The 10213-nt window shown below is 39.6% G+C and overlaps 1 pseudogene; it reads right to left on the bottom strand.

Annotated features, from left to right (window-relative positions):
• Positions 1 to 5318: 5318 nt before the first annotated feature.
• Positions 5319 to 6295, bottom strand: LOC104654603 (annotated as a pseudogene).
• Between the last annotated feature and the right edge of the window lie 3918 nt (positions 6296 to 10213).

Genomic DNA, 10213 nt, shown 5'->3' with positions numbered 1-10213 from the left:
GCACATCAGTATTCTAGGTGACAGAGCAAGACCCTGTCTCAAAAAAACAAAAACAAGAAAGAAAGAAGGTTAGAGAAAAAAATATATCTGTCTGAATGAATAGTGTCAGCACTGACTTTTCCCATGATCTGTCTTGCTGCTTGCCAAACTCTGTCTTCCATACAACAGCCTGAGATTTTTTTAAAGTAAAATCAAATCTTATGTCTCACCTATTTAAAACCTTTCTGTGGCTTCCCATTCCATTTGCTATACACTCTAAACTGATCTCCAGCTCTCCCGGACACTGAATGATCTGCTGAACTTTCCAGCTCCTCACCACTTCCCTTTTACTCATGATGCCCCAGAGAGATCAACCTTTCTTCTAGTCCATAAACAAGCAAAACTTTCTTGCCTCTGAATCTTCACATTTCTCATTCCCTTTACATAAAATGGTGTTCCTCATTTTCTTATGGTTGGCTCTCTGTTGACGTGTAGATCTCAGCTGAACTGTCACCTCCCTAAAGAGGTGAGACTCACTGACCATCCTCTTCCGAATACGCTCCGCTTCATGCATCACATCACCCTGTTTCTCCCCTCCTGTTACCAAAACCTGCATTTAACTTCTAGTTGTAGATTTTATTGTTTATCTGTATCCTCATAGGGACCTCAGACAGTCTTGCTCCCTGCTACATTCCCAAGAGCTTAGAATCATGCCCAATGTCATAGAGGGCCTCATAAATATTTATTAAATAAATTAATCCAGGAAGGCAAAGCCAGATCAAAATACATCAGCACATCTGGAAAATTATAGCCATCCAAGGAGGAAAACAGCGAGTTAGGATGGAACCCAGCAGAATGGCTCACTACCTAAGCCAACAGATCTGAAAAGTCTTCTATCATTCCTTGACTGGACACTTTTCTGCGTGAATCCATGCCATAGTACAGGTTCACTTTTGCCCACATTAAACCACATAGCCAAGAGCTGGGTCAAAAGAACATTAGCATGGGAAACACCAAAAGAGAAAGCAGTCCCACAGCAGACCTGGTAATAAATTTTAAGGCCTATTTGGTTAACCCAAATATATATATAGGGTGTCTACCACCCACATATTTAGAAAGGAAAAATGAAGTATGGCCGTACAGCTCTGCTTGCCTATAACTGCAATTCAGAACCCAGAATTAAAAAGAAGCGAACAACCAAACTTTCAAAACAGCACTCCCTTGAAAAATTAGTTCATAAAATGTGTGACTCAAAGCACTCCCTTTGGTTCTTCTCAGAATAAAAGATCTTAAAAGGGCAGATCGGTAATGACTGAAACTGTCAGTGGATTACAATTTTTTGCACATCCTATATATCTCTAGGAAATAAGTATGGAACTTCGAACTCTGGACAGAAGAGCTATACCTACAAAATGTTTTCCAACAGAACTCATACTCTCTATCTGTTAAACAGAGCAGCACAGTCAAACCAGATGAAAGGAAAATATAAAGCAGGTGTCGTTAGAATACTTCGAAGTGTAGTGGATAATTTGGAGAATGATGGTCATTGAAAAGAAGCTCAGAAGTCTAAAGTAGATGTCATTGTTAATGGGTTGATAAAAAGAAAAATGAAATTCACCATGCTCCCAGTGTTAGGCCTTAATTTTTTATGTAGGTGTCAAATTGTCTGCTGCACTGGTGGCTGATAATTTGAGGCCAAAGAGGGGGTCTTTACTCTGGCAGCCAGGATGGAGTGCTTGTGCTGAAAGTTTAGGGACATACTAAGAAAGCACATATCTAGGGGTGACTGACTGACTGACACAGCAGCCACAGTTACATTATGGGACAGGATGCCTAGATGACCATGGGCCTTGAAGATGACCTTCAACAGCCTTATTTGCATGGCAACATGTGACTTGAAACAAAATGGAAGCTTATGGTTTAAGCCATTTTGTGCTAGTATAACAAAATATACCAGATTGGATAATTTACAAATAACAGAAACTTATTTCTAATGTTCCAGAGTCTGGGAAGTCCATGATCAAGGTGTCAGTAGGTTCCATGTATGCCGAGAGCCCTGTGTCTCTTTCCAAGACAGCATCTTGTTGCCACATCCTCTGCAAAAGGTAGACACTGTGTCCTCATGTGGCAGAAGAATGGAAGGGGTCAGCTAGTTTTCTGAAGCCCTTTTATAAGGACACTTACTCCATTCGTGAAAACCCTGTCCTCATATGTTCATCACTTTCTAAAGGCTGCAGCTCTAAACATTATCATTGGCAATTGAGTTTCAACATGTGAATCTGATTCAGACCATACAAGTTCACAAGATTAAAAAGAATATGAGACAAGAATGATCTTGATACAGCTTAACTCATGCACTGCTGCAAGGGACTTCGGGAATATTTTTTACTTTGAGTCACAGAGCCAAGGCCAGAAAGAGCAGAACAAGAAAGAACAGAGGAGCAAAGAAAAGCCTAAAATATTCTTTGTCTTGCCCTACGATGTGACAGGATTTTATGGCCCATTGGCTAATGTCTATTTTGTGCAATGCACTGAACTCCAAGAAAAGTAACAGAGTTTTCAAATAAGAAATTCAGGGACCCTGAAAGCAAATTAATATTGGCTAGCCCAGTTCTTCACCAGTAAATGAGAAAGGAGATATGTTTATTTTGGTCATATTGGATAGTTTTAGTAGATAGATGGAGGCCTTCTCAATAAAGTACTACAGAGCTAAACAAATGGCAGAGACTTAAGTCTAAGAAATCTTCTCTTACTCAGGGGTCCCCAAGAACATGACCTCAGACATTGGGCAGACTCATTAGAGAGCTCTCCCACCAGCCACATCCTACAACATATGACCAAACCTAGGCAGATTTTGCTCTCCTCTGGCCTGTTCCCCAGCCCTCATACCCCTGTCATCCATCAGGAATCACCCTCACAGACAGTGGGACTTGGTGCCCTTTCTAGAACTTTACTCTTTGGAATTTCCCTTCTAAATCATAGAACTCTTTGTCAAATATCATCCTTCTTAGCCTCGTTCCATTTGTGTTGAGTTCATAACTGTGGTCTCATGATTCTCCTCACAGCTGGAAAAGATAAGAACATTTCGGTATTAAATTGTTCTTTGTGGTTAAGTAAATAAATTTTAAAAGCCTTGAAGATAAAACTTGAAATTAGAATAAACATAAGTATGATAATGTCTACTCCTCCAAACACCCAATCAGAATCTCACAAATCAATTATTTTCATGCTTTCCTGCTTTTTAGTGATCATGTTGCAACATCTCCCCAAGTTTCCTTTATTACAAGGACTTCAGTGCAGGTGTAGTGGCCCACTTAAGGTCATCTCTTCAACCATGAAATCACCAGCTGAGGACTTAGGGGAGTCATTAGAGATTGGTTTGTGGTGAGAGTGAAACAAATCACATGAGCATATGGTATTAAAATAATGTGGCATGCAGACAATGACATTAGCTTGCTTTACAAGAAAATGTAGTAGAAGCTCTCTTTGCATACATCTACCTAGTCATAACTGTGCTCCTGGACACACATGTGTGTAATTTTTTAAGTTGTAACTGGGCTCAGAGGGCTAGATCAAAAATTCCAAGGGAAATGAGCAAGAATATTATCAAGATAATACCAAAAAGCTGTTCTCCATTGCTCAGAACATGGGAAAAGGAATGCCCACAGTAAACTGAAGAGATGCATATAAAAATCTCAGAAGGAATCTCTTCAATTCTGAAAATGTCTTACATTTGGAATGCAATCTGATAGAAAGACAGGCGTAAGACCTGAACAGACACCCACCAAAGAAGATACATAGATTACAGAAAAGCATATGAAAAGATACTAAACATCATATGTCATTACAGAATTGCAAACTAAAAATTACCACTACACACCCATTAGAATGGTGATAATCCATAACACTGACAACACCAAAAGCCAGCAAGAATGTGGAGCATTAGGAATGCTCATCCATTGCTGGTGGGGATGCAAAATGGTACAGTTTGTAAGGCAGTTTGGCAGTTTCTTCTAAAGCTATACATATTCTTAACACATTGTCCAGCAATCATGCTCTATTGCATTTACACAAATAAATAAGAAACTTATGTCCACATAAAAAAGTACTTTTAGGTTAGATCTTTATAGCAGTTTTATTCATGATTATCGAAACTTGGAAGCAGTCAAATCATCCTTCAATAGTTGAATGGATAGTGGAATATTATTCAGTACTAAAAAAGTAAGAGCTATCAAGCCATAAAAAGACATGGGGGAAACATAAATGTATATTACTAGATGCAAGAAACCAAAATGAACAGGCTACATGCAGTGTGATTCCAAATACATGACATTCTGGAAAAGGTAAAACCTTGGAGACAGTAAAAAGTCAATGGCTGTAGGAATCAAGATATACATAGGGATGAATAGGCAGAGCACAGAGGATTTTTAGGACAGATGATACTAAAATGGTGTTTACATGTCAGTATACGTTTGTCAAAATTCAGAGAATGTGCAAGACCAAGAGTAAACTGTGGACTTTGAGTGATAAAGATGTGTCAATGCAAATCAATTGATTGTACAAAATGTACCATTCTGGTGCAGGATGTTGATAGTGGGGGAGTCTGTGTATATGTGGGAGTGGGAGTATATGAGAACTCTCTGCACTTTCCCTCAATTTTGTTGTGAAGCTAAAACTGTTATAGAAAATAAAGTCTATTTTAAAAATTAAATGAGAAAATATAAGTAAAGCACCTTATATATAGTGAAGGACTTAATTAATATATTAGAGCTCATATGTAGAGCTTTCTATACGCAAGGAGATGACCCATATGACCTCTTGGTCTGATCTCAACTGATTTTTCCTTAAAATAAATATCTGGAGTGAACTTGCTGGGTCAAGTGTGTGAAAGTTGAAAATATTTTGTCAAATACTCACCAAAAATTTGCATAAACTTACACTTCCACAAATAACACGCCTATCTCCCCACATCTTCACCAACACATAGAAACTTCACTGACTCTAACATTTGCTAAACCACTTGTAGTTTTCAAAGTAGCATAAAATAGAAGGATAGAGAAATCATGCTGTCTATTCTTTTTCTGATCAGTAATATCTGTGAGTTTTCCTAATATAGCATTTTTTTTTTTTTTTGGCCTAGCACAGACAGGGTACTTTATTGATGGTACAGGACAAGGTAGGGTTCCCAAGGCCCCTCCCTCTTCAGGGGTTCTGCATGGAAACTGTGAGAAGGGGAGATTCTCAGTGTGGTGGGTGACTGAGTGTAGCAGAGACTCAGCAGCACCTGAGGGCCTCTCTTTTCCTCTCATGCTTTCACTGGGGCTGGTGGTCCAGAGGTCTTACTCCTTGGAGGCCGTCTGGGCCATGAGGTTCACCACTCTGTTACTATAACCAAATTCATTGTCATACCAGAAAATGAGCTTGAGAAAGTGGTCATTGAGGGCACTGCTAGTCCCAGGATCAAAGGTGGAAGAGTGGGTGTCAATGGTTAAGCTGGAGGAGACAACCTAGTACTCAGTGAAGCACATGATGCCCTTGAGGAGACCCTCTGATGCTGCTTCACCACCTTCTTGATGTTATATTTGGCAGGTTTTTCCAGATGGCAGGTTACGTCCATGACCAACATGTTGGTGGTGGGTACACGGAAGGCCATGCCAGTGAGCTTCCTGTTCAGCCCATGGATCTCATTGCCCACAGCCTTGACAGTGCCAGTAGATGTAAGGATGATGTTCTGGAGAGCTCTGTAGTGATGATGCCACAGTTTCATGAAGGGGCATCCACAGTCTTCTCTGTAGCAGTGATAGTGTTGACTGTGGTCACAAATCCTTCCAATATACCAAAATTGTCATGAATGATCTTGGCTAGAGGTGCTATACAGTTGGTGGTACAGGAGGCATTGCTGATGTTCTTGAGGCTGTTTTCATACTTCTCATGGTTCTCACCCATTACAAACATGGAGGTATCAGCAGATGGGGCAGAGATGATGACCCTTTTAGCTCAACCCTGCAAGTGATCCCCAGCCTTCTCTGTAGCAGTGAAGACACTGATGGACTCTATGATGTACTCAGTTCCAGAATCACCCTATTTGATTTTGGTGGGATCTAGCTTTTGGATGATGGTGGTAGGATTTCCATTGATGACAAGCTTCCTGTTCTCAGCCTTGATGGTCCCGTGGAATTTGTCATAGGTGGACTCATACTGGAACATGTAGACCATGTAGTTGAGCTCTATGAAGGGGTCATTGATGGTAACAATATTCACTTTATCAGAGTTATAAGTAGCCCTGGTGACCTAGCACCTGAATAAAGCCAAATCCATTGACTTATGCCTTCGTTTTCATCATGGTGCCTCAGGGATGTGGCTGGCTCTGCATAAAAAGATGACGCTGTCTGTCAAATGGGAGAAGCAGAAAGCTACAGCATGTTATTTAACCCATAATTATCATACTGAGAAATTCTTCACATGCTCAGATGCCAATAGGTGGTGACTCAGATGAGCATCACTTGACATAGCATGCTGACTTTCCCTGAGCATGTGGACAATTCAGTTGTCTCATTATCACTTGGTTAAAAGACTATGCTTTTCCCCTTTGAATTTAGTATTGTTAAAATCAATTGGCCATATGAATCCAGGCCATTAACACAGACATGCGCAAAAATTCTCTCATAATAAATTATAGGCTTAAATGTAAAGGCTAAATTATACACCTCTTAGAAGAACACATAGATTAGCATATTCATGATCTTGAATTAGGCAAAAACTCAACTTTTCCTGGTTAAAAAAAGAGTTTAAAAATGAGACATGATCAAAACTAAAAATGTTGCACTTAAAGACATCAATAAGAAAATGAAACGATGAGCCACAGACTGAGAAAAAAATATTGAATCATATGTTTGATAAAGGCCTTATATCCAAGATAAAACATACACTTACATCTGAACAATGAAAAGATAAATAACCTAATTTTATAAATGGGCAAAATATATAAATTGCCATTTCACCAAAAAGATGTAGGAATGGCCAATAAAGTACATGAAAAGACGGCATCATCAGTGAGCAGGGAAATGCAAATCGAAACTACAATGAGACACCACTTCTTACCAGCTAGAATGCTGTAATATAAAAGAAGGACAGAAACAACTGGAGGAAGTGAAAAAACAATGATGTAGAAAAATGAAACTACTCATGCCTTGTTGATGGGATGTGCAGACATGTTGAAAACCAGTTTGGCAGTTTCTTAAAAACTTTGAAGATACATTTACCATATGACCTAGCACTTTCACTCCTAGTTGTTCACCCAAAAGAAATAAAAACCTATGTCCACACAACAAATGAATGTGAATATTCATAGCAGCTTTATCTATAATAGTCCATAAAGTGGAAACATAGCAAATATCAATCAACAGGTGAATGAACAAACAAATGGGAGCTATCAATACAATTTAATAGGATTCGACACCCAAAAGGAATGAAATATTGATATGTGCTACAACATAGATAAACCACAAAAGTGTATTAAGTTAGGTGAAAGAAGACAGATACAAAAGAGCACATATTGCATGATTCCATTTATATGGTGTCCAGAAAAGGCAAATCTGTAGAGTCAGAAAGTCAATTACGGGTTGCCTTGAGTTGGGGAGTGGGAATAAAAGGTGGCAACTGATAAGCGTGAGGGATGTTTTAGGAATGATAGAAATGTTGCAAAACAGGATCATGGTGATGGTCACACGTGTCTAAAATTTTACTAAAAATAATTGAACTCTACACTTAAAAAAGGTGAATGTTACGATATGTCAATTATACCTTAGTAAAGCTGTTTATAAACAGAAAAGTTTAGTAGTGTGGGCCCCATCAGTCTTGCCTTTTGTTTAATTTCTCACTTTCTTTAGGGCTTATATTTATTGCTTCCACTCAGAGACTCCAAGAGACACTGGCTGAAATCTATCAGCCTCCAGAACGCTCAACAGCTGAGGGAATGACCAGCCCCACCCTTAAGGCGATGGGGGATACATAAGATGCATTCCAGCATCTGATACAGCAGACAAAGGCATGCGATGGACCTGGGTGATTTCAGATAGTGCTCCACAAGTCTCAGTAAGACCCAGGGCCTGTAGCTAGTTCCGATAGCTTCAAAGAACAAGCTGCTACATCTTGCAGCACAGGGCCAAACTTTTCTAGGCAAGTGGGTTTGAAGCATTGGTAGTCAGTTCCCAAGTAGAAGGTAAATGTCTACAACATGGGAGGAGGGCAAGACCCAGAGTGGGGTTTCAAACCAAATCATTTGTAGAGTATTATTTCCAGCAACTGCAAAAAGCATTCTGTTCACGTGCTTATGGCATTTTCACCAACATAGACTATTTGCTGCACCATAAAAAAAGTCTCAATATATATCCGAGGATCAAAATCATATGGAGTATATGCTATGGCCACAATAGTATTTAATTAGAAATCTGTAACAATAAGATATCTAGAGGGCTGGGCATGGTGGCTCATGCCTGTAATCCCAGCACTTTGGGAGACCGAGACAGGCGGATCACACGGTCTGGAGATCGAGACCATCCTGGCTAACATGGTGAAACCCCGTCTCTACTAAAAACAGAAAAATTAGCCGGGTGTGGTGGTGGGCACGTGTGGTCCCAGCTACTCGGGAGGCTGAGGCAGGAGAATGGGGTGAACCCAAGAGGTGGAGCTTGCAGTGAGCCGAGATATCGCTACTGCACTCCAGCCTGGGTGACAGAGCAAGACTCCGTCTCAATAAATAAAAAAAAAATGATATCTAGAAAGCCCCCAATCTTAGAAAACAAGCAACATACTCTAAATAACACTTTGGTGGTAGACGAACTCACAAGAAAAAGTTTAAAACATCGTTAACTGAGTGATGATGACCCAGCGCCTGAAAATGTGGGACTCAGCTGACATAGTGCTTAGAGAGAGACTGACAACTTTAAATGCCTGTAGTGGAAATGAGCAAAGGAGTAAAGTCAATTATCTATGCTTTCATCATAAGAACCCTGAAAAAGAAGAATAAAATAAACCCAAAGTTAATAACTGTAAGCCAATAATAAAGAAAATCATGAAATAAAAAATGAGCAAACAATAGAGACAATCAGTGGTCAAGTTTTCTGTACTCCATGAACAAAACGTCATTTCAGAATGATTTTCTATTTAAATACATATCCAGGACCACAGAAATCTTAAAAGAAAAAATTAGGAAACGATGGGAATAAAATAAGAATAAAAATCAGAAAGTAGTTGCCTACCGAGTAGGTTGGGTACAGTGCGAGGAATTAACAAAGAACTTCTTTCTAAGAAGAAAATGGCCTCTGTTTTTTTGGGGTGGTACTTACATGGGCATACATAACTGTCAAGTTTCACCGAACTGAACACTTGAGATCTGGGCAGTTTAATGAGTATAAATTACATTTTTTTTAAGTAAATAAAGTGTCTCGGGAGCTTATGGTGGGTAAATTCAGGCAGTTCTAATGCATAGGCTTCAGCAGCACTCACAACATGTTCAGCTCAGGAATTTGCTGAAAACGGTTTTGCAGTCAAAAATATGGGATACGTTGAAACATCTATGACAAGAGTCATTGGGGCAAACAACTACAAATCTCCACTCTTGTGGTACAGGCCATATTATTAAGCAGTTACCAATAGATAGCTTTCCTTCAATGATGTTCTTCATCTAGCAACCCAGAGCTCTTCAGGGAAAATGGCAATTGAGGTTTTGGATGTATTCAGTAGGAAAGAAAGTCACCTCACATAAAACTAAGTGATTGGAGACGTCACCATTGCAAATTTCTAAACTTTGCAAGACAGCAGCAACATTTCAAATGCCACTCAGGCAGGAAATAATGGGCTCATATGGATTTGCCTCCAAACATATTTACTGCACAAAGGCAAAGTTCACATCGCACTTGGAGATTTCTCCCAGTCTAGTTTAACTTCACAGATTGCAGATCCCAGACAGCTGGTATCAACTGACCAGTGTCCTGTTAAGGCTAAGCCTCAGACTCTTTACCACAGTCTTTTCCACAGACTCTTTATCACACACTTTACCACTTACTCCTTTTGAAGAGTAACCTTAGGATTGGATTTCTCTTCCTGTTCCTGGGAAGAATTAGAGATGTAACCTAAAGGTCACTATTCTTCTGAGAAAAAGAATGCTTGAGGAGGTGGGAGCAATGAGTATGTGGCAGTTCAGAGTGATAAGGGGCGAGCCAGGAGCCACAGA

The sequence above is a fragment of the Rhinopithecus roxellana genome, chromosome 8, assembly GCF_007565055.1.
Source record: "Rhinopithecus roxellana isolate Shanxi Qingling chromosome 8, ASM756505v1, whole genome shotgun sequence".
Taxonomy (NCBI): domain Eukaryota; kingdom Metazoa; phylum Chordata; class Mammalia; order Primates; family Cercopithecidae; genus Rhinopithecus; species Rhinopithecus roxellana.
The sequence above is the reverse complement of the archived record's forward strand: the minus strand, read 5'-3'. Positions and strand labels throughout refer to the sequence as shown.